We start from the raw sequence: 24414 nt of genomic DNA, 5'->3' as shown, positions 1-24414 counted from the left end.
GAGACTTTTGCAAAAAAAAAAAAAATAGTCAAAAACATGCATAGAGTTTGCTCTAGCCTTCCCAGCATCTGAGCTGGCATGTCAAATGTGGCACCTTCCACACCAATACTGCTCCCTGCATGCCACTGGTGGCATGCAGCTGCCATCTCTGTCACTCTCTGAGGGCCCAATCCTATCCAACTTTTAAGCCCCATGCAAGCCTGAGGCCATGCAAGCCTGAGATAAGGGAAATGTGAGGCCTCTGTGACTATCCCCCCCCCAACAGAATGCAGTGCACACCCTGTTGGCACTGCGGCATCAGTGCTGGAAAGTGAGCCCTGAATTTGAAAAGGAAGAAGAGAATGCAGCAAAAGAGAGAATGTAGAGGAGAAGAGAGTGATGGGTCAGAAAGTCTAACGCTCCAGCCCACCACTCTCCTTTCCTGCTCATTTTCCCTATTCCTTTCTGAATTCACTGAGCAAGAGGAAAATGAGGAGCAGAGGTAGGTGAAGGTAGGTACCAGGCATCTTTTGACAATCCACTGTCCTGAGGCAACCTCCTCACAGCCTGATGGGAGAGCTGGCCCTGACCCTACTGAATACCAAATGCCTATTCATTTCTAGATCATAACCTGTATCTAGACATTTGATGGGGGGGGGGGGGGCATATTTGTTGGTTTAAATATATGACAACCTGGTTTGAGCTTTGGCAGGAGAGAGGGTCTAAATACTTGATCTCCAAACCTCTCATTTCTCACATTATCAAAGTTTAAAATTTGATAATTTTTAAAAATTATCTCCCAGTGTTTTTAATAGGAGTTCCCTGAAATGAAAAACTGCACTACATTAGATTTATTCTTCCTGTTTTTCTGTGAAAAATTGTTTTCTTAATAATGCAAACAACAGTTTGGTAATTTTTTTCAGTGTTTAAAACTTGTCATTCATTATTCCTTATGTCTCTGGTGATTCATGATTCTTTCCCTCTGTCCTCATTTCTTTGAAGGAAAAAATAGATTGAGTCACTGTTGTTTAATCTGATAATTATGAAAACACTGAATCTCACACTGAAGGAGAAAAATGTTAACATACATTGAAAAACGAAAATGCTTAGAACTATCATCTGTGAAATAAAATGCATTACTCTGTTTAAAAGGATTGTTTTACAGAAGCAATTAACAATCAGCAATCATATAGTTCAGACCGGTGTTTTGATGCCATCTGTTGGAATAAGTCTTCTTACTCCCCAGAATGAAGCTATAATTTTCAGTTTATGATTTCATTACATACAGTAGAACAGCTACTAAAAAAAGAAGAAAGAAAATGTTCACTGTAGAGTTCCCTTTTCCAATGCTTCTTCAATTATTTTATTTGTCACTGTTTGTTTTTAGACTTAAAGGAACAGTGTGGGATGATTTTGGAAGCAGACCACAAAGTACTTTCTCTATGCAGCCTCTATTCATTTCACTGAAATTAAGGAAGGGATTCCAAACTATCCAATGAAGATGAATGGAGATTACACAGGAGCAGTGTCAGATGGATTGGACTCTTGGGATCTGGTTGAGAAAAAGAAAAAAAGTTAAGTTGCTTTCAACACAAAACACATCTTCATTTAGACAAATAGCTTATGGCGCATCCAAAACTTGGAGATGTTAAGTAAGACTAGGACTGATCCTTATGATGTGGACAAGAAGTGACACAGGAGACAGTGGGTCAGTCTACAGGATAACCCTGTGGCAACTTGCCTCTACATGGTAGTTCTCTCACTCTAGCATGACACGCCACTTAAGGCAGACTTACCTTATCCCCATGACAACTCTCCTTACCCTTATCATAATATCTAGCCAGCTTGTCAAATAAATCTTCCTGATCACTTAAAGAGTTTTCTTCCAGCACTGGATGCTCCTGGAGCTTTCTACCTGTAGCATGGAAACACCTCACACAATCTGAAAGATGGGCATGATAAGCTATCTGTTGTAGCTTGATTTGAGGAGAATTCCAGAATGAAGTCTTAAGTGTTCTATATTGCTGAGATTGCCACAATGACAGCAACTACTGAACACCAAACAATGCATATGATTCCAAATCCCATTCCAATGAATGACCCATGCTGCTGTTCGGACAAGCTTCTTATTCTTAATAATACCCATGGAATTTTTCCAAAAGGTCTCTACAGTTTTACCTCACTGATTTCCATAACAACACTAGGCTTCTAGTCTCAGTTCTTCACCTGAGTTACAGCCCAATCCTGAGCTGCCCGGGGTGCAGGGCTGCTGCGGCACCAAAAATGGCTGCCACCGCATCCTGCACGCTTCAGGCAGCTGCACCCGGCTCCTTGGGAGAAGGAAACTTTTGTCCCCTTCCCCTGGGTAAAGAGAGTAGCCCTGCAATGGGGCTACTCAATTCACCGCCAACCCAAAGCTCGGCAGTTAATCAGGTGCCTCCGTGTCGGGCGATGAACCCAACACAGAGGCTTTGGATCCTGTGGAGCATTACTTCACCAGTCCCACCTTCTATCCTCCCCCCATCAAGGCTCCTCCCCGCCCTCTCCCCACCCTCTGCCCATCTCCCACCTCCTCCCTCCCCAGAACACCTCCTCCCCGCCTCCCCCCATGCCCCCACTTACCTCTCCGCTGCTCAGAGGTCCGCACGACCACCAAGCAGCAGAGGTCGGGTGCCCGCCCGACAATAGCTCAGCGCCAACCAGCGCTGGGCTGCCCTGGAGCTCACCCAGCAGTAGGGACTGTTTATGGCACGTTTGCGGCAGTGGGCACTGCCAGTAAGCCGGCTCGCCGAGGCCAGGATTAGGCTCTTAGGCAGCAACATGCCTTATAGCTATGCATTAATGTTGTGGAAAGTAACAGTATGGTTGTTATCTCAAACAATGCTACATTATTTACTGATAACACTCTTTTTTAACTGTAAAGAATGAAAAGCAGCAAATGGAGTCTGACCATTTGTATTTTTTTTTAAAGAAACAGCTCATAGAGAATAGAACTATCAGTGGATGTGAATCATGTTAGCCAAACCTCTATGTTCAGAGACAGTATGCTGGGGACAAGCAGTGGGAATTGGGATAAGCTCTTCTTGTGACCTAGTTGCAAATGACTAGCTACTGCTGTAAAAAAAAACAACTGCTGAACTAGATGAACCTTGGTCTGATCCAGCAAGTAGTTCTTATATTTTTATATTGGGGTACCCATATACCATAGCAAAAGCATGGCTCTGGCATCATTACATACTCATTATGAATTTGATATCTTAACAGCAATATGGAAAGTGCTGCTCATTTATTTGAAATAAGAATTAATTATATCTGTTGGAACAGTTTATCAATGGCTGAAGTTTTTCTAATCAGAGACATAAGAACATAAGAACAGCCCCGCTGGATCAGGTCATAGGCCCATCTAGTCCAGCTTCCTGTATCTCACAGCGGCCCACCAAATGCCCCAAGGAGCACACCAGATAACAAGAGACCTCATCCTGGTGCCCTCCCTTGCATCTGGCATTCTGACATAACCCATTTCTAAAATCAGGAGGTTGCGCATACACATCATGGCTTGTACCCCATAATGGATTTTTCCTCCAGAAACTTGTCCAATTCCCTTTTAAAGGTGTCTAGGCTAGACGCCAGCAATATATACTGTTCCTCCAATATATACAATATATACAGACAATATATACTGTTCCTCCAAGAAGATGAAGCCATGTTTGCAAAGCATGCACAATTTGGTATGGTTCTATTTTTATAAATGGATTAAATGCTAGATTAACCTTTTTGTTTTCAAAACACTAGAGGGAGCTAGATCCCTATATTGCATGTGCACAATTAATTGAAAAAAGTGTTTAGCTCAGTAAACATCTTGAACTAAAAGACTGATACTCTATATAATCAATAAATTTTATAGTTATCAAACAATTTGTCACTTAACAATGTTGTTTGTTTAAAAAACACTTTATGGATTGAGTTTACATTACTCCTGAATATAATGAAATTGAAGCTAAAAACAAACTTGAAAGAGTATTCCTTCTTTGCACAAGGAAAATCTTCTATTTTTTACAAGTACCTAAATCCAGCTGTACTCATGTATGGCTACTTAACTATGGGAATAGGCACAGGTATACATATCCAGTTGAAAATTATGCAACAAAATGAATGGCAAATGTATTCAGAGGTGCATATGATGCATGCCTGCCCATGGTTACTTATTAAGCAGGTGATATGGAGAACTCATGCAAGGAAAGCACCCTACAGGTAGACCACAGCTGCGATACAAGGACATCTGCAAGAGGGATCTGAAGGTCTTAGGAGTGGACCTCAACAGGTGGGAAACCCTGGCCTCTGAGCGGCCGCTTGGAGGTAGGCTGTGCAGCATGGCCTTTCCCAGTTTGAAGAGACACTTGGACAACAGACTGAGGCAAAGATGCAAAGAAGGAAGGCCCACAGCCAGGGAGACAGACCAGGGACAGACTGCACTTGCTCCCAGTGTGGAAGGGATTGTCACTCCCGAATTGGCCTTTTCAGCCACACTAGACGCTGTTCCAGAACCACCATTCAGAGCGCAATACCATAGTCTTTCGAGACTGAAGGTTGCCAACTAAGTAACTCAGTTCTGTGCATGGATCTCCTTACTGAGATGAGACCAGGATAATGGAGTGCTACACTAAATTCAAAGATGGGAAAAAAAGACATTTATTGCATATAAGAGATAAAGATAGAATGCCTTTGTTTTTGTATGAAATGATTGTACATTACATTCCACTGTAACATGCCCCTTGTGGTCTATTTTTGGCATACAATGCAACAATTGCAAATCCTGGTGATAAACCCAAATGCATTATATTAAGATGGAGCCAACTATTAATGAGAATGCCTTGATCCACACTAACTCATCAGACTTGCACGCATGCACATAACAAACATGTGTGATAGATTTCTCTGATGGCTGCTTCACAGTTATGGAAATACCATAGGGTGTTTCATTGGGCCAGTGGGGTCTAATGGGCTCAAAGAGAGAGGGATATGAATGGAATGTTGGTTGTATTATCTCCTTCCCTTCAGAAGTGACTTTTGCATAGCTCCTTTTGCAAGTGGACAACAGTCATTGGATTAAACAAATTTTTCAGTGTCCAATCCATGAAGCTTCCTTGGTGACTTTGGGCCAGTCACTACCTCTCAGCCTCATCTGCCTCACAGGGTTGTTGTGGAGGAGGAGGAGAACTGTGTAAACCACCCTGAGCAGCAGGAGTCAACCTTGGAGTAAGGACAGTATAAAAATGTGAAAATAATAATTCATATTTTTTTATGATTTCTTAAAGCAATCATTTTGATTGCTCAGTTCCCTATACATGAAAGATCTCATTTTCACCAACAAGAACCTTATTTGTTTTTGCTGTGGAATAGCAGTGCTAGGAACTTGAGTCAGGTGATTCGGACGCGAATCACAAAAATGAGTGATCTTTGCTAACAGTGACTTGTGAGTCGCACATGGAAGACTGAAAAAGACTCGAGTCAGGATCTCCCTGACTCAGCACTCATCCCCACATGTGCTGACTTGAGTCTGCCTGTGTCTGGGGGTGCTTGCTTACTGTTTATACTGTGTGGACAACCTGTGGGGCCAGCATTCTAATGGTGAGCAGCAGGGAGTTCCAGCTGGGAGGCAGGAAAGCGTTAATGAAAGCAGGAGGGGGAGGCACGACTGGGCTCTCTTTTCCCCTTCTCTGATAGGAGGGAAGGAACAGATTATCTTGGACTAAGGATCTACATTCTCATACAGATTGAGTCTCATTATTTGAAAGGGTTCCTTTCCCAGAACTCATGTGGATGGCAAAAATCACATTAAAGCAAATCCATTTAAAGAACAATGTCCCTTTGCAGGTGATTTAAAAACAGCCTTGCTGACCTTTGTGATGTTAGATAGAGTCATTATGCAGATAATCAATCAGTCTCTCCCCAGGCACTTAGAAAGGCTTCACTCTAAGCCAGTGACCCCTCCCTTCACCCAGAGCAAAGTGATTTTCTTTCACATGCTCAGGGAGGGCTCTAAGGACGCAATCCTAACTTGGAGTTAGGCAGGCCCAAGTCCCTTGGGCAGGCCTGAGAGGGTAACAAATGTAAGGCATGTTTGCGCCTCCTCTGTCCCAGCTTCCTCTGTCCTCCTCCCTTCCTCTGTCCCGGCTTCCTCCCGGCTTCAGTCTGTCGCTCTGCCGGCTTCCTCCCATTGCCTCAGATGAGCTGATGCAAGGATGAAAGGTAGGCATGGGGGAGGCGGGGAAGAGGAGGGAGGGAGGTGTTCCTGGGTGGGGGGAGGTGGGCAGCCCCAGGGGTGAGCGGGCAGCTCCCCAGGGAAAACAGAGCGGTTTCAAGCCACTCCACTATCTTTGGACTTGTGCCACCTCCGGAGGTGGTGCAAGTTGAGGAGACCCATTGGGGCCAGCAGCCCTTATCCAGGGGTAAGAGGAAAGGTTTCCCCTTGCGTACAGCTAAGCTGTTTCTGGCCCTATCCTGTGCTGGATACAGTGCAAGCCTCCTGGCTTGCCTGTTCCAGCGCAGGATAGGATTTCGCTGTAAGTGCCTGGAGAGAGAATGATTGATGAACTGTCAGCTGGCTGCTCTCTTTCGCATTAAAGAGGCTATTGTTAAACAACTGTTTTCCTTTAATTTAAATGGCCCTAATCATTGCATTGAGATAAAAAAAATCCATGAATTTTCCAAGGGTGAAAAATTCATGGATAATTAGGTTATACCTGTAATTGCTTGCATGATTATCTCTCTACAACAGTAAGAAAAGCAGTTTTCTTAAACTGTGATTTTAAAGGGATGCATTTTTCCCCTTCTCCAGGGATCAGCACATTCCTTCTCATCTGGAGTGGACATTCGTGGTGAGTCAAATCCGTGTATAAAAAAGTCAGTGTATACAAGGTTGGACCTGTATAAAGCTGGATTGTGAACCAGCTTTAAATTAATGGAAAACAGTAATTGAACAATAGCCTCATTAAGGGCCATTCTCATCATGTTGAGATAGAAAAATCCATGGATTTTTCCAAGGGTGAAAAATCCATGGATAATTAAGTTGTAATCACTTGCATGACTGTCTCTCTACAACAATAAGAAAAGCAGTTTTTTTAAAATTGTGATTTTAAAGGAGTGCATTTTTTCCCTTCTCCAGGGATCAGCACATTTCTTCTCATCTGGAGTGGACATTCGTGGTGAGTCAAATCCGTGTATAAAAAAGTCAGTGTATACAAGGTTGGACCTGTATTTCCATTGTGGCTGAGGGAGGGCAGGAAGAGGAGCAGAGGAGAAGCAACCCTCATTGAATCACCAACTACAGTTGGACTACTTCCAAGTAGGGGTGCCAAGGATTGGGTCATCCTGGTAATTCTCCCAGCTGCTGCTCGTGTCCCTCCTCCCTCTCACTACTTCTGTCCCAGCTCTCACTCAGTTTTTCCCATGGCTGGCTTTTTAAAGGGGGCGACTCAGCCCAGGGAGAGAGAGGAGGCATGGGAGCAATCATGTTTTGCACGGCATGGTTCTGTGGTTACTTGGGAAGGGAACCCTCACTAAATAAGCTGCTGAAGAGGGACTACTTCTGAATAGAGCTGCAAGGATCGAATTGTCCTGGTAAGCCTCACAGCTGCTGCTAGTGACCCTCCTCCCTCTTGCCACTTCTGTCCCAGCTCTCTCAATGTCCCTCCCACCTCTCCTGCCCTCTTTACAGATGGGTGGGGACAGCAGGGGAGTGAGTAAAGAGAACTCCAACACACACATACACACTCACTCCCCGGCAGCAGCCCCTTTTCCACTTTTTAAAGGGGTAAGACTTGACTCAAGTCCATTAGAGCCACTAAAGGGTGATTTGGAGACTCGGAAAGTGGCCCCATTATGACTCTTTTTCGAGTTGAGTCATGGGAGGTGGTAACTTGGCGACTTGACTCGAGTCAAGCCACGCTGGGTGTTCCCATCCCTGTGGCATAGTATAGTCATGCTCTATCTTGCATTCGACAGCATCAACCATATATACTAAATTCAAAGAACAAAGATATGTCAAAGATGACTCCTCTGCAGTTACAGAAATTCTTTTCCCGAATAGGCCGCCAATGCCTGAGGCTCAGTACGAGCTGAGTCACATGTTCAGAAAACTCACATGCTTGTAACAGGATAATCCTATGCATGTCTATTAAGAAGTCTTACTGACTTAAATGGGACATTTTCAGGAAAGTATGTGTAGGATTGTAGCCTTAGGGCCAAATTCTATGAGAGCCTTATGCTGAGAGCTCACACTCTGCCACTGTAAAGTCTGGGCATTCCACTGTTCTGCTGGCCATTACCACTAGTGAAAAGTCCTGGAAGCCAAGCACAGGCAGCACCACTCCCCAGAACCTTTGCTGATACCAGTAAGTCAGTGGCAGGGGTGGATCAGAGAAGGGGAGGAGAGGTTCAGGGTGGGGAACAAACTAAACCAAGGATGGAGGGGGAGGTCTTGGCAGCAAACACACATGCTACATTCTGTTACCCTCTTTTCAACCCAAACCCACCACTCCCTCATTCTCATCAGACTTAATGCCAGCTAAAGAGCTGGCATAGGTCTGAGGAGACCTATTAGAGATCAGGTGCCCTATAGGGAGGAAACAAAAAAGCGTTCTTTACGTACCTCTCTTGGGCCATCCGATCTCCTGCCAGCCCATAGCATGTAGCTTGCTCTCCATCGGTGGCACTGCACACTATGGGCCAGCAAGAGATACGATTCAGCTGTTATTCACGTAACAAAACTTAAATCTCAGAGTGCAGCTGCATCATTGCATTTTTAATGCTCTCTCACATTGAAAAATTCCTTGTGTGTGTAAAACGAGTATTTCTGAAAAGAAGGTGAAGCCCTCCCCACTTGCAGTCTAAAATGGTACTGTTCCAGAAAGACTGCAACATAAAATTTTGCTGCATTTACAAGTGAGCCCCCATATCCTTGGGGGACCAGTTCCAGGGTCCCTCATGGATATGGAAACCTCAGATATAGGGAGCCATGTCATTAACATACTTCAGATCAATACTGGTGTTGAAATGTTCTTCCTTATACAGGTCGCTATAAGCATTTAAGCTTATAGGAATGCAGAGATAGGCTGCCATCAGCCTGAATGTTTGAAAAAACTAGGTCAACGTTAATAGGAAGCAGTTAATAGGAAGCAATAAAAGTCCTGCTTCCTGTTAATGTTGATTTAGTTTTTCAAGCATTCAGGCTGCCAACAGGTTGCCAGCAGCTTACCTGCACATCGCTATAAACTTGATGCTTATAGCAACTTGTATAAGGAAAAGCATTTTGACCCTGGTAAGAATCTAAACGACATTAATGCCATGCAGCGGGAGGGGTGGATCAGCGGATCCGCAGATAATTGAATCAGCGGATACCGAATCCACAGATATGGAGGCCCATCTGTATAGTCTAGCCCGGATGTTCCCAACCTGGGGTACATGTACTTCTGGGGTACTTGACAGGACCTTTGGGGTTATCCTTTCATGTAAACATTATCTGAATTTTTTAATCTCTCTGCACACATCATGTAAAAATGGCAAACAGAACTGGAGGACAGAGAAGAGCAAAGAGAAGTGATAACAGCAGCAGGTTAATAGCAGAGCTGATCATGGGAGCATTGGCCAGAGAGAAAGTTATCATTTCAGATCGGAAAGCTTCTATTCAAAACAGCAGCATTCACAAGCATGTGGCTCTGATAGTAAAAAAAAAAAAAAAAAAAAAATTATATATATACACAGGTCCAACCTTGTTATACATGGATTTTTTTATACACGGATTTGACTCAACACGAATGGCCCCTGCAAATGAGAAGGAATGTGCTGATCCCTGGAGAAGGGAAAAAATGCACTCCTTTAAAATCACAATTTTAAAAAAACTGCTTTTCTTATTGTTGTAGAGAGACAGTCATGCAAGTGATTACAACTTAATTATCCATGGATTTTTCACCCTTGGAAAAATCCATGGATTTTTCTATCTCAACATGATGAGAATGGCCCTTAATGAGGCTATTGTTCAATTACTGTTTTCCATTAATTTAAAGCTGGTTCACAATCCATCAATCATTCTCTTTCCAGGTACTTAGAATGGCTTCACTCCGAGGCAAGCAATCCCTGCCTTCCTCATGAGCACGTGAAAGAAAGATAATCACTTTACTCTGGGTGAAAGGGGGTCACTGGCTCGGAGTGAAGCCTTTCTAAGCACCTGGGGAGACACCGATTGATGGTTTGTCTGCCTAATGACTCTGTCTTACATGACAAAAGTAAGCAAGACTGGCAAAGGGACATAGTTTTTTAAATGGATTTGCTTTAATTTGGGTTCTGGGAATGGAACCCTTGAGAATAATAAGACTCAACCTGTAGTATCTTTTCCACAAGCTGGCTATTAAGATGCTTTAAATCATACATATATTTATTTATTTAGATTAGAAGATTTCTATATCACCTATCCCAGGTTACAATATATACACATTCTGTGTGTCTGTTGGTTGAAGTAGGTTTGCCACCCTCTGGTAATGACCATGTACATGCATATTAAAAAAATAAGAAGAGCACTGCTGGATCAGACCAAAGCATCATCGAGTCCAGCCTCCTTTATTTCACACTGGTCCACCAGATGCCTCAAGAAGCACACAGGACAACAAGATACTTGTACCCTATACTCCTGAGGTATTCAATCTGTGCATCCCGCCTCCCTAGTGAGGTGTAGCTAGCGTCCAGGGCATCGCCAGGCATCTCGGGGAGAGAGGCTACTCTGCTCTGCTCTGCTCTGGTCCATGTGCTGCCTGCTGACTTGCTGCTTTTCCCGCAGCTGGGAACGAGGTGGGTGGGTCAGCGTGAGGCTGGGAGGGCATGTGAAACATGGTGGGGGGAGGTGGGAGAGAAGGCTGGCTGGGCAGGCAGAGGTACTACATTTCATCATGGAGCTCTCTCCATGTGCAACCTCGCCCCAAGGACTACAATTCCCAGTGTGCCCCTCGCCCTGGGCATCCTGGGATTGGTCAAGGCTGGAGGAGAGAAGAGTGCGGAGAGAGGTGGCTGGCAGGTGCTGGCCAGGAGAGGTGCTGGCAGGCAACTCGGGGAGAGAGGTGGCTGGCAGGTGCTCTGCTGCTCAGCTCTGCTCAGCTCAGCTGCACATGCTGCCTCCTGACATGCTGCTTTTCCGAGGCTGAGAACAAGGTGGGTGGGGCAGTGTGAAACATGGTGGGGGGAGGTGGGAGAGAAGGCTGGCTGGGCAGGCAGGTGCATCTCATCATGGAGCTCTCTCCATGTGCAACCTCACCCCAAGGACTACATTTCCCAGTGTGCCCCTCGCCCTGGGCATCCTGGGATTAGTCAAGGCTGCTTGGGAAGGAAGGAACCAGCCTGCTCCTAGTGGCGGGGTGTCCAAATGCCCTAGCCTGCATCCCTCCGTCTTGCCTGGGGGGAACAGGGTGGCATCTGCATGTTGGGTGTGTGTGTGTGAGAGCAGCCCCCATCTACTTTGGGGTGAGTTGTAATAATGCTGGGTATGGCTGCAATCCTTTCAACACTTTCCTGGGAGTAAGCCCCATTGACTCAAATGGGGCTTATGTCTGAGTAGACCTACATAGGCTTGGGGTCTGTGTCAGCTTAACCAAGGATCCTCACTTTTCTGTTTTTCCTCCCTGTTCAAAAAAGAAAAAAAGCCACTCTTTGTCTCCAAAAATTGATTAAAAATAAAAAATCCCCATTCCTTTTCAGCCATCCCTTTTTCCTCCTGCCTCCCTTTTTTTTTTTTTTTTTTTGGGGGGGGGGGGTACTCTGTTGGCTGCTATTGTAAGACAAAAGCTAGGTCTACTCAAAATTAAGTCCTATTGTGTTCAATGGGACTTACTCCCAGGAAAGTGGGGTTAGGATTCCAGCCAAACAGTCTCTAGGTCTCAGTTTGTATCAGTCTGCAATTAGCAGATACACACGAAAGAAAGTCTTCCCCTCCTGCAAATTCATCACTTCCCCCCTCCCTTTCCAAAACCCTCCAGGTGTGCTGCTAACAAACTCAGGGCACAATCCTAACCAGGTCTACTCAGAAGTAAGTCCTTCTTCAGTAAGTTCAGTGGGGCTTACTCTCAGGTAAGTGTGGTTAGGATTGCAGCCTCAGAGTGCTGGCAGCATTGTTTCTAGTGTATAATTATAACACCTTCACCCCATTTTGGGGGTAACTGAGGTGAGGTGTTGTAATGGGGAGCCGTGGCCAATGGCTACAAGGATCAGGGGAGGCGCAAGCTGGAAAAGTTCGAGAACCACTGCTATACTCCCTTGCATCTGGCATTCAGAATTAGCCTATTTCTAGAACCAGCAAGTTACATTTACCCATTACGGTGTAACCTGTGATGGACTTTACCTCCAGAAATCTGTCCAATCTCCCTTTAAAGGACAGATGCCAAATGCCATCATCACATCCTGTGGCAAGGAGTTCCACAAACTAATTACTCGCTGGGTAAAGAAATGGTTTTTTTAAAATCTGTCTTAACTCTCCCAACACTCAATTTTACGGGATGTTCCCTGATTCTGGTGTTGTGTGAAGAGGAAAAGAACATCCCCTATCCACTCTATCCATCCCCTGCATAATTTTGTATGTCTCAATCATTTCTCCCTCTCAGGCACCTCTTTTCTAGACTAAAGAGCCCCAAATGCTGTAGCCTTTCCTCATAAGGGAGATGCCCCAGCCCAGTAATCATTTTGGCCACTCTTTTCTGCACCTTATCCATTTCCACTATATCCTTTTTGAAATGTAGTGACCAGAACTGGACACTACTCCAGGTGTGGTCTTACCATCAATTTGTACAACAGCCTTCTAATATTAGCTGCCTTATTCTCAATACCTCTTCTAATGATCCTGAGCATGGAATTAGAAGTGGAAACTGCCTGAAGTGGAAACACGCAAAATCCCTCAAGGAGACAGGGTGTGGTGTCAACAGTGGCCCTTTACTTTGACAGGTCTGGGAAGCATGGGGTTAACAGTAGGGCATGTGTGTGTTGCACAGTGTGTGCACACTTTGAGGCAACAAGGCCCTCAGGGATAAGAGCAGCACCTGAAGGAGGAAGAATTTGTGGGTAGTAGACTGACTGACTGACTGACTGACTGGCAGACAGACTAACGGACGGATGAACTGACTAACAAACTGGTAGATTAATGAACTGGAGGACTGATCAATGAACTGGAGGACTGACCAACCAACTGGCTAACTGACTAATGGACTGGCTAACTGACTGGCAAACCAACTAACTGAATTGAGACTGCTGAGTGGTGGAGAGCTGAGGGGATGCTGCTGTACCTAGAAAAGCGGCTGCTTTGAGAACTGGGAGGAGGGACCCTGCAGCCCCACAGGTAAGCTACCTACTGATGATCTTCCCGTTGGTGCTGGGGTTCAGCAGTAGTTTTGTACATCACTAGAGCTAGCCATGGTTGAGACAGGGGAACTAATTAGCTTAAAGTTGGCATAAATTTGGTAGACTAAGTTTGGGAGGGGAGTTTGGCAAAACACCGCTGCTGCACATTGGGTCAACACTTTCATAGAGCTGTCCACCAGCACCCCAAGACTTTGGAGGCTAGTAAGCAATCCGAATGGCATCCTGTCTGCCCTAAAAAGTACTAATTAAAGTTTTACTGCTTCTCCATATCGTAGAACCAACATTCTATTATTAAAGTCCAAATCTAAGTATGACACCAGACATGTAAAGAAATCTTACTTATATGATGTACATGCTCTGGAAATAATTCAGAAAACACTGGGTCAACAAATCCCAGTGGTGCATTAGCAAGCCAGTGCAATGTACCACCTAAAGCTCCCTGGCCACAACTGCTCAGTCTTTGGCAGGATAGGAGACTGAGGGCGCAATCCTTATCAATTTTCTAGCACTGGCCTAGCCGCAATGCAGTCCCAAGGTAAGGTAACAAACATGCCCTTGCCTTGAGGAGGTCCCCTTGACTGCAGGATGCAGTGCATCCCCTTGCATGCCCTTGACTGCAGGATGCAGTGCACGCCACATTGGCACAGCTAGGTCAGTGCTGGAAAGTTGCTTAGAATTGCGCTCTGAGAGCCCAATCTCATCCAACTTCCCAGTGCTGATGCAGTCATGCCAATGGAGTATGCGCTGCACCCCGCAGTGGACAAGCACTTACAGAGACCTCTACAAAGTAAGGAGATGTTTGTTCCCTTCCCTTGGGGCTACAGTGCAACTGCACTGGTGCTGGAAACTTGGTGCTGGATAGGATTGGGCCCTGAAGGAGTCACTACAGTGCTGAAAGGGCGAGCACTTAGATCAAGGGATACATGTTTTGCACCTTCAGAAGTTCGCTTTGTCTCAGACACTGCTCTGAAAAAAATCACAGTCCATCATACTGCTTGGCTTCTTTTCTAGTAATACAATAAAATAAAATCATATACAAATCCAGGCAAGCACAATCTTATTCAAGTATTGCATCCTTCAACTAGCAAAGAAATTGGCAAGAGCCCTAAATCACATTTATTTGCTTTTGCTAACAATAAGATATTGGGGGTGGGGAAGCGAAAAGGAGCATTGCTTGTCTATTTTCTTGTAGATCAGAAACATCCGCATAATATCACAAAGGCTGCCTGTGCATCTTTATATATGCAAAAGGGAAGTGACATGTTCTTTTCAAACAATTTATTTGGAAAAGGATCCTCTTTTTTTACTCTTGAAACACTCTTGATGTAATGCTCTTGAAACATGAAACAAAAATGACTCTTTGACAGAACTGGTTTATTGTCAGTGTAGTACATAAGACAAACAAAAAGACACAATTCAGCAAAATCCTGTTTCATCAACAAAACTATCTGCAGCTACAGTGCATAACACTACAGTTCAGTACTAATGCCATAACACATTATCAATCAACTACTGTGATAAATCAAATAGTGCAGTGTTTTTCAATCTGTGGGTCAGGACCCATTAGGTGGGTCACAAGCCAATTTCAGATGGGTCCCAATTCATTTCAATATTTTATTTTTAATAGATTAGACTTGATGCTACCATGGCATGTGACCGCATTTGGGGAAATGTTACAGACCTGTACTTTTAACAGGCTAGTGTGTATATTCTTTCAACAATGATAGTAAATGGGACTTACTCCTGTGTAAGTGTGGGTAGGATTGCAGTCTAGGATTGTTAAAAATTTTCTTGCTTGATAATGTCACTTCCAGACATGACATCACTTCCAGTTGGTCCTGACAGATTCTCATTCTAAAAAATGGGTCCTGGTGCTAAATGTGTGAGAACCACTGAAATAGTGAAATATTGAAGTCCAATATCAAGCACTAACACTGTATATCAGATATGTGGCAAATATTCAGCATAAAAACAGCTAGCAGGCTGCTTTTGTGGAAGGCTATTGGCACTTTCCAGTTTATTTGTAAGAGGCGCACTTGTAGAAAAGATGGTGTTTTTGTAAGGCTGGGATGCAACAGAACCCAGCAAGAAGCAGGAAGCAGCCATCAGCAAGGCAGATCATAGACCAGGAGTGGCTAACCTGCGGCACATATGCCACCAATGGCACATGGACACTTTCTAAGTGGCACACACAAAGTCGCCATATATTCTTGAAAAACATTTAAATAATATCAAAGAAAGCACCACAGCACTTTACGGTTTGCTTGATTTCTTTGCTAGTTCTTACACAGCATGCCCCCAACATTTCTAATTGGTACGCGCAGGGTGGCCACAGCTTGACTTGCTCTGGTTTGAAAATGGGGATAAAGATGGGAAAAGAATGATGGACAGGAGAGAAAGCCAATAGGGTGGATGTTAGTGAGCTGCATTCCATTAACTGGTGGGTCACTTGAGAAGGCTGGCATTGGAGTGCTGAAGAGGTGAGAGGTGGGCTGTAGAAGGTTGACAAGTGAGAGCCCAATCCTGGGATCGGTGTGCTGGCTCACCACCAGCAGGCACTGTCACACTGCTGGGCAAGTGCAGGTAGTAGCACACTGCCGGGCGGGCACCCGACCTCTATCTCTCAGCTGTTGCACAAAACCGCCGAGCAGCAGAGAGGTAAACCATTTTCGGCACCACCACAGCTGCGCATCCCAGGCAGCTCGGGATTGGGCTGTGAGGCAGCACAGAAATGGCCAATGAGATAAGCAAAGTCCAGGTGGCCTGGCAGACATATCATCTTTAGGAAAATCATTTGTAAAGAGATTCTGACTAAAATAATATTTGAGGAGGAGAAGGTGGGTAGGTAGTGCGATTGCTGTGGTGCCTTCACCAGTCATTTCTTGGTCACTCCCCTTAAGGGTGAATGGCCTCCCTTGGGTTCTCCTGGTGGGTGGTGACCCACTAGTTTGAGAACCACTGTTAAGAACATAAGAACAGCCCCACTGGATCAGGCCATAGGCCCATCTAGTCCAGCTTCCTGTATCTCACAGTGGCCCACCAAATGCCCCAGGGAGCACACCAGATAACAACAGACCCGCATCCTGGTGCCTTCCCTTGCATTGGCATTCTGACATAGCCCATTTCTAAAATCAGGAGGTTGCACATACACATCATGGCTTGTAACCCATAATGGATTTTTCTTCCAGAAACCTGCCCAATCCCCTTTTAAAGGCATCTAGGCCAGATGCTGTCACCACATCCTGCGGCAAGGAGTTCCACAGACCGACCACATGCTGAGTAAAGAAATATTTTCCCTCCCAACACTCAATTTTAGTGGATGTCCCCTGGTTCTGGTGCTATGTGAGAGTGTAAAGAGCATCTCTCTATTCACTTTATCCTTCCCATGCATAATTTTGTATGTGTCAATCATGTCCCCCCTCAGGCGTCTCTTTTCTAGGCTGAAGAGGCCCAAACACCGTAGCCTTTCCTCATAAGGAAGCTGCTCCAGCCCAGTAATCATCTTAGTCGATCTCTTTTGCACCTTTTCCATTTCCACTATGTCCTGTTTGAGATGTGGTGACCAGAACTGGACACAATACTCCAGGTGTGGCCTTACCATCGATTTGCACAACAGCATTATAATATTAGCCGTTTTGTTCTCAATACCTTTTCTAATGATCCCAAGCATAGAATTGGCCTTCTTTACTGCTGCCGCACATTGGGTCGACACTTTCATCGACCTTTCCACCACCACCCCAAGATCTCTCTCCTGATCTGTCACAGACAGCTCAGAACCCATCAGCCTATATGTGAAGTTTTGATTTTTTGCCCCAATGTGCATGACTTTACACTTACTGACATTGAAGCGCATCTGCCATTTTGCTGCCCATTCTGCCAGTTTGGAGAGATCTTTCTGGAGCTCCTCACAATCACTTCTGGTCTTCACCACTCAGAAAAGTTTGGTGTCATCTGCAAACTTTGCCACCTCACTGCTCACCCCTTTAGAATTCTAAAAGGTTTGTGAGGCAAGACTCACCCTTACAGAAGCCATGCTGATTCTCCCTCAGCAAGGCCTGTTCGTCTATGTGTTTTGAGATTCTATCTTTGATGAGGCATTCCACCATCTTACCCGATATAGTTGTTAGGCTGACTGGCCTATAGTTTTCCGGGTCCCCCGTCTTTCCCTTTTTAAAGATTGGTATGACATTTGCTATTCTCCAATCCTCTGGCACCGTGGCCGTTTTGAGGGACAAGTTGCATATTTTAGTCAAGAGATCAGCAACTTCATTCTTCAATTCCTTAATAAGTCTTGGGTGGATGCCATCCGGGCCTGGTGACTTATTGATCTTTAATTTATCAATGAGGTCTGAAACATCTTCTCTTTCAACCTCTATCTGACAATTCCTCGGTTAAGAGGGGCCATTCGGGCAGCGGTATTTGCCCGAGGTCTTCTGCAGTGAAAACAGATGCAAAGAACTCATTTAATTTTTCTGCCATCTCTAAGTCTCTTTTTATCTCCCCTTTCCCTCCCTCACCATCCAGAGGGCCAACCGCTTCTCTGGCAGGTTTCCTGCTTCTAACATATTTGAAGAAGCTGTTATTATTGCCCTTAATGTTGCTGGCCATGCGTTCCTCATAGTCTTGCTTGGCCTCCCATATCACCTTTTTACATTTCTTTTGCCACAGTTTATTTTCCTTTTTATTCTCTTCATTAGGGCAAGACTTCCATTTACGGAAGGAAGCTTCCTTGCCCTTTACAGCCTCTCTAGTTCTAGTCAGTGGCATAGCTGGAGGGGGCGGAGCGCCCAGCCTGGCGGGGAGGCTCCGTTTTGCTCCCCCCACCGGGAATGGCTCCAAAGGGAGGGGCTGCTTCCCCGCCCCACTGAGCCTCCCCACCAGGCTGGGTGCTCCGCCCCCTACACCACTGGTTCTAGTACATTGCTTTGAATAAAGAGGAATGAACTACAGCAACACCTGAACTAAATAACGACTGTGAAAATGCAGTCTTCCAGGAATTGCTTCCATATCACCTCCATTCAATCTCGCTGGGACCTGCACAGGGGAACCTGTGACACTAAATTGAGATGTTTGTTTTTTGAAGCGTGAACTCTAGTAAAAGAATTCATAGACTTAGACTTTGCCTTTCATTTCTTCCCTGCCTCAGGTACCTCCCAGAAAATTTCCAGCAATAAGTGACTTAAAGAAAAAGTTATCTGGTATACATTTTTGTAAACTGGTAAAAGAAAAAAGTCCCTTTTTCTCAATCATTCAAATGAACTTTATCATTACTCTGCCATTCACCTAGCACATTTGAGAGGGGGGCCTAAACGAATGAATGATTTCCCCCACTCCATCCTCATGAGCAAACCAAAGTCATGTTGCCAGAGACTGTGACTAATCCAGTATATCAACATTTTATTCACTCTTTACATGAATATTTAAACAGGAGACATTTTCCCCCCATGCCAAAGACTAAATAGAAAAGCTCTTATCTGCAATAGTAAAAGCTGCTATTTTTTCCTCTCTCTCTCCCTGAGAGGTTTTTAGAGACTGCACAGAGATAGTTACACACACAGACGGACTCAAATGAGAGGGCACGGCATATATATGTAATTGGTTGCTTTTTCTTTGCCTCTGTGGTCTATGAAAAATGTGAAAATGGTGCTTGCTTCAGACTAGCCATTAAAAGGCAGTAGTTGCCCCATACTGTGAATGGGGGGGACACGGGACAGAGAAGTGAAGAAAATAGCCAGAACTGACTGATATCTGATAAACAGTAACAGGAGTCAGTTTACTGCACCAATCGTTAAATAATGGTGTTGATTATAAGGCTGCTAACTACAGATGCTGTAATTGTCTGTCATATATCTTAGTCATTTGTGACAGTAGCACAATGAAAAAGAGCATCTGCTTGGGGGCAAATGACTTTTGATAAATATCAGCTCTGCTAAAATGTACTTGGATGTGTCTCAATATTTTGCAGAGCCATTCAGGGTGCTTCCACAAATGTGAAGTTATTATTGGTTTGTATTGATTTTGCCACCTCTTCCCCTACCCCCCCCTTTTAAAGAGACAGAGTCAGAAAGAGAGCAAGAGAGAGTATATATATTTTGAGACTGACTTGAATAGATTCTCCTCTCTATCTGATCCACTCTTTCTTTTCATAGCAGTTTGCAGGAAGAAAAATACTAATAACAATAATGTTCCTTCTGCACTTCTCCACACTCCTAGAAAACGACTGTGAAGCCTACAAACTTCAATATGCAAGGTTTTTAAATTATTATAAATAATAAAGATGAAAACATATTTTAAAAGAAGAAAAAAATAATCTTTAAACATGTTTCCATAGTGGAAAAAATATGGGGTTAGATAATTTCACAGGAGAATCAAGAAGAAATCCGTCGTCCAAATTAATTTCAAGACATTTCAAAGACTGGCTTAACAACAAATGAGGGTTCCTTAATTTTCACAGAATTTGATGCCAGTAGGGTTATCAGTTTTTTTTACTTGCCTTTTTCCTAAACCTTTAATAGCGATCTGTTTGAGAAATTTAGCAGGTGGTACTTTCTCTAATATGGAGGACAAAATGACTGGGAAATGCTAATTCTGCTGAATTTTCACATGTTAGGTTTCTGTTAAAAGCATAGGAGTAACACTAGCAAAAAGTGTTTATACCACTATATGTTAACTAGCTGGTTATTGAAATTATTACTTGGTCGCAACATATCTCTTATAAATAATTGATATCTTTAAAGCAAAATAATGAAGATTTCATGTATCACAAACAATTTTTTCCACGCAGTTACTTTTTGTTTTGGCAAAGCATAGCTGTAATAACACAGATCAACAATCATTTTGCTGTCTTTAAAGTTAGACATCTTCCTGGGTATATTTGGGGTGCTGATTCAAAAAATGGCCTAAGTTTTGCCCTATCACATCTAGTTTCAGAGATACGGTGTAGCTAGAGATGTTTGTTTTTGGTGGGAAAGATAAGATTACAGCCTGTCTTATGAAACACAACAGGCTTTCTTCTGAATAAAATAAACACCATTTTCAAACACCTCTAGATATAGCCTCCTTAGTGAATTGTTCAAGCAGCTTCCTCATGAGGAAGACTACACCATGACTTGCTCACAAGCAGGCTGCTTGAAGCATTCACTAATGAGGCTATGCAGTGTCATCAAAACTAGTCATGTTAGGGCAAAACTTATGCCATTTTTTGAATCAGCACCCCAAATTTACATAAAACCACCATTAATTTGGAAAAGGTTTCTTCTGACTCTTAATTTCACAGGCCTGTGTAAATGAATGACAAAATTGCTGTCATTGCATGACAGACGGACAAAAATTCAAAAGGTTTGTTTTCTTCCCAATATGGAAATGTTTGAGGAAGCATGCACTTGTTAATTTTTGCCTGACACAAAGCTATTAAAAGCACAATAGTCCTGGAAGAACAAATTCGTAGAACACATTGGGTCTTGCCCTCCAGAGTATCTGAGGACAAAACCACTCCATCTTCCACATGACAGTCCCTCAGGTATTTGTAGCTATTTATTATGTCACCTCTTATATTTGTAGCTAGTAATCATGTCACCCCTTGACTGTCTCTTCTCCAGATGAAATATGCCTATCTTCACTCTTTTCTCTAAGGAAAGTATTTCTCAACATTTTCCCCACACTATATCATTTTGTATTGTTCACCTATTGAAAATACCACTGGAAGTAACTGGTGATGATGTCATCACAATGATGTCTGGATTTACTTCTGGATTGGAAGCCCAGATGCAATACAACAAACACCAGTAAGAAGCTAAGGGCAGATGGGAGGGCTTTTTTGAGGTTGCGAAAAGCACATGCTGGAACTCTACCTGCTGAGCTGAGCCTTCTGTTGTGTTGCATTAGTGGTCTCGCTGCCAGGTAGCAGGAGTCTGGGGGAACCCCATGTTCTACCAGACATCACCTCAAGTATCACCAGTGGTACAAATACCACTGGTTGAGAAACACAGTCTTAGGACATTTTCTCCAGCCTCTTGCACTATCCTAGTCACTCTTCACTACACTCATTCCAGTTTGTCAATATCCCTCTTAAATGGTGGTGCCCAAACTAGGACACAATAGTCCAGGAGACTAATGCATAATAATCATTACTTCTTGAAATCTGGATACAACTGTTGATGCAGACTAGAATTACACTCACCTCCTTTGCAGCAGCATCACACTGCTGATTCATGTTTAGCTTTCAATGTGCTGCTTTTAACAGCTGCATGACAAGTAAAAATTCTAGAGTGCTGCTTTTTCTGGATTAGAGATGTGGTGATGTGGAAATCCACCTGAATTTTTGCCTGCCACATATATATTAAAGGCAGAGGAGCTCATCCAAACTTTTTATTCTGCTGAACTGCTTTTATGGTTACAGACATTTTTCCAAATAGCTCCAAATTAATAAAAACTAAACAACCTTATCTAATTCTCTGGAAGAGCTCTAGAGGAAACAGGCATGTGCCCTGCCTCTTTTCTAATAGCAATTCCAATACATCATCATCTGGGTCAGGCTACAGTATGTGCCCCATACAGTATGGCAATTTGTTGGCTGGATAAGGCAGGCCTACCAGACTACTGCTGTGTGTAAGCAAATGTAAGCATACCTGCCCGACAATGGGGCAATGACCAATCAGGGCAAAGTGCTGAGTCACTGCACAGAACAAGGAGAGATGGGAAAAGCTGATGCAATCCCCACCCAGGATGATGCAATGACATTCCTCAGTGATGAGGTCATGGCCTTTCCCATTGGCCAGAGTATACATGTCCAACAAGCACACTCCACTGTGTGAGTTGCTGCACGGATCTCTGCTGGACTGATACCTGATTTGCTGACTATTTGGAACTGCCTTCTACTTGTAAATATTGCCTGTAAATAGACTCTGGTGCTGGTACCTCCATGGGTCTTGCCTCCTTTTTCTGGCGTTCTTCCCTGTGCTCTGAGCACCACACACTGCAGCTGCGGGTTTGCACTTCTGCTATCTCTGTGTTTTGCCCATTATCTTTAACAGCCCCACTCCACATACTGCATGACAGGAAGACTTGCTCTTGCAATCCTTACTTCTTGCGCTGGCTCTGCTAGACCTCAGAATAACACCCAGTCTCCTGTCACCCAATATTTTTCCTGCCTGGTGCTAGGCCTCTATGTCTGGACCATGGGAAGGGGAGGTTAAAGTTTTGACTTGCAAGTTGATTGCAGTTGGTCAATCCATCATTTCCACTAAGTCTACTCCATAGGCCCTCAAAGCAGTGATCTGGTCTGAACTGGAGAAGGGCTGGTTAAGTGGACCCCTGGCCTGCTGGGGCACTCTCTGTCATGGGGCTGGCTAGTCACTGCTGTTGGGCAGTTTCTGCATGGGATGGCTAATTAGTGCAGTGACCTTTCCCACTGCCCAGTAGCACAGCTAGGGTATCTCGCACCTGGGGCTGTGATATCTGACATCACCACCTGGAAGTGCTTGACTCAGAAGTAACTGTGGTGATGACATTATCACCAACTATTTCCAGGATTATGGCATGCTCAGAGAGGCTGACAGCTTTTTGCACTTCTTTGTCAGAAAAAAAAAGTGGAAAAAGCTGTCAGCCGCTAACAGCTCGCAACCACTCTTGAATGCCTGCAAGGGGAGATGTAGGAAAAGGTACTGAGGTGTTCTTGCTGCCACAGTACCTTCCCCTGCACCCCTCCGCCATGGGCGGACTGGCTCCAGTTCCGCCTTAGGATCAGCCATTCGGGGTGTGGTTTGTCACCCCTTCAAGGCGTGTTATCGGAGCAATGTACCCCCTTGCCCCCCTTACGTACATCACTGCCAATCTCCTTGAGGATGGGGGGAAGATGAGCCACAGTCGCAGCTCTGTGCAGTTTCTTTTTTGACCAGTAAGGTAGGCATTTTGGGCCCTCAGACCAGCCTCCATGGATCCACATCCAGGCCCACCACCTGTAAACACACCACCTTTGCCTTTCTCATCCCATTAATGTATTTTTCCTTTCCTTTTACAAGCAAAAGTACAGGTCTCCCCTTTTTATCTGCAGGTTTAGAAGCCACTGATTTAATTCATCAAGGGGTCAGAACCCATGGTGGGGGCCTCCCCTGAGCTCACATGCATGAAAAATGGTTTACAAAAAATGGAAGTGCCAACACCACCGTGTGGCCACTTTGGGCCTCAGAACACCTCCAGATACAACCAGAAGGTGCTTCTGGTTGCCTCCAGAGGTCTGGTGAGTGCCCAGCCCATGGAATTGCTTATCTGTGGATTTTGGCATCCAATGGGAGTTACAATTTGTCTGAACATATAAAAACATTTTTAAAAGCCTACACCTTTTCCCTGGTTTGGCTCTGCTTCTCTAGGAAACTTAACCCCTGTGTACATGTGCTTGCCACTGCAAATTAGAACATGCAAAGCAGCCATCAAGTGCACCAAAGCTGTTGGGGTTGAGCTGCTGCTTGGCATCCATGGAGGGCTGAAGTGCCCTCTAAGCTCCCAAGCATAACGCACCTGATACTATTGTAGCACTTGAAAGCAAGGAAAAGTGAACAGCAAGTCTCTTGCTTGGAGTTGCAGACCCTGGAATTGGACCTACCCTGGGCTACACTATGTAAGCCCACACTGCATGCAGCATTGTATAGAATTATGATTAACAGGAAAATATAATAAGGTAGCAACTCCAGGATCTGAAAGTGTCTCTTAATATTAAGGAAAACATACTTTTAGGAGAATAGATAAACAAGGGAATATAAGAATTGAATACCTCTGTACTGTCTCCTTTTTAAAATAAGCAGTCTCTTTGTTTTTAAACACACTATGAATGTCTTTAAGTTGCTTTATTAGCTATTACTTTTGTTTCCTTCATATTATCTAATATTATTCACCCTGATTTCATGACCAAAACTTTACTAGGGCCAGAATGGAGCGGATTATCTATTCAGCGACAAGTTGGATAAAACCAGACAGTTGAGATATTCTAGTAATAGCTTTAGCCTTGACCTTGAAGTCTGTATCACTTATTATGGAAGTGGGTGTGGT

The sequence above is a fragment of the Tiliqua scincoides genome, chromosome 3 (assembly GCF_035046505.1).
Source record: "Tiliqua scincoides isolate rTilSci1 chromosome 3, rTilSci1.hap2, whole genome shotgun sequence".
Classification (NCBI taxonomy): domain Eukaryota; kingdom Metazoa; phylum Chordata; class Lepidosauria; order Squamata; family Scincidae; genus Tiliqua; species Tiliqua scincoides.
This window is presented reverse-complemented; position numbering follows the sequence as displayed.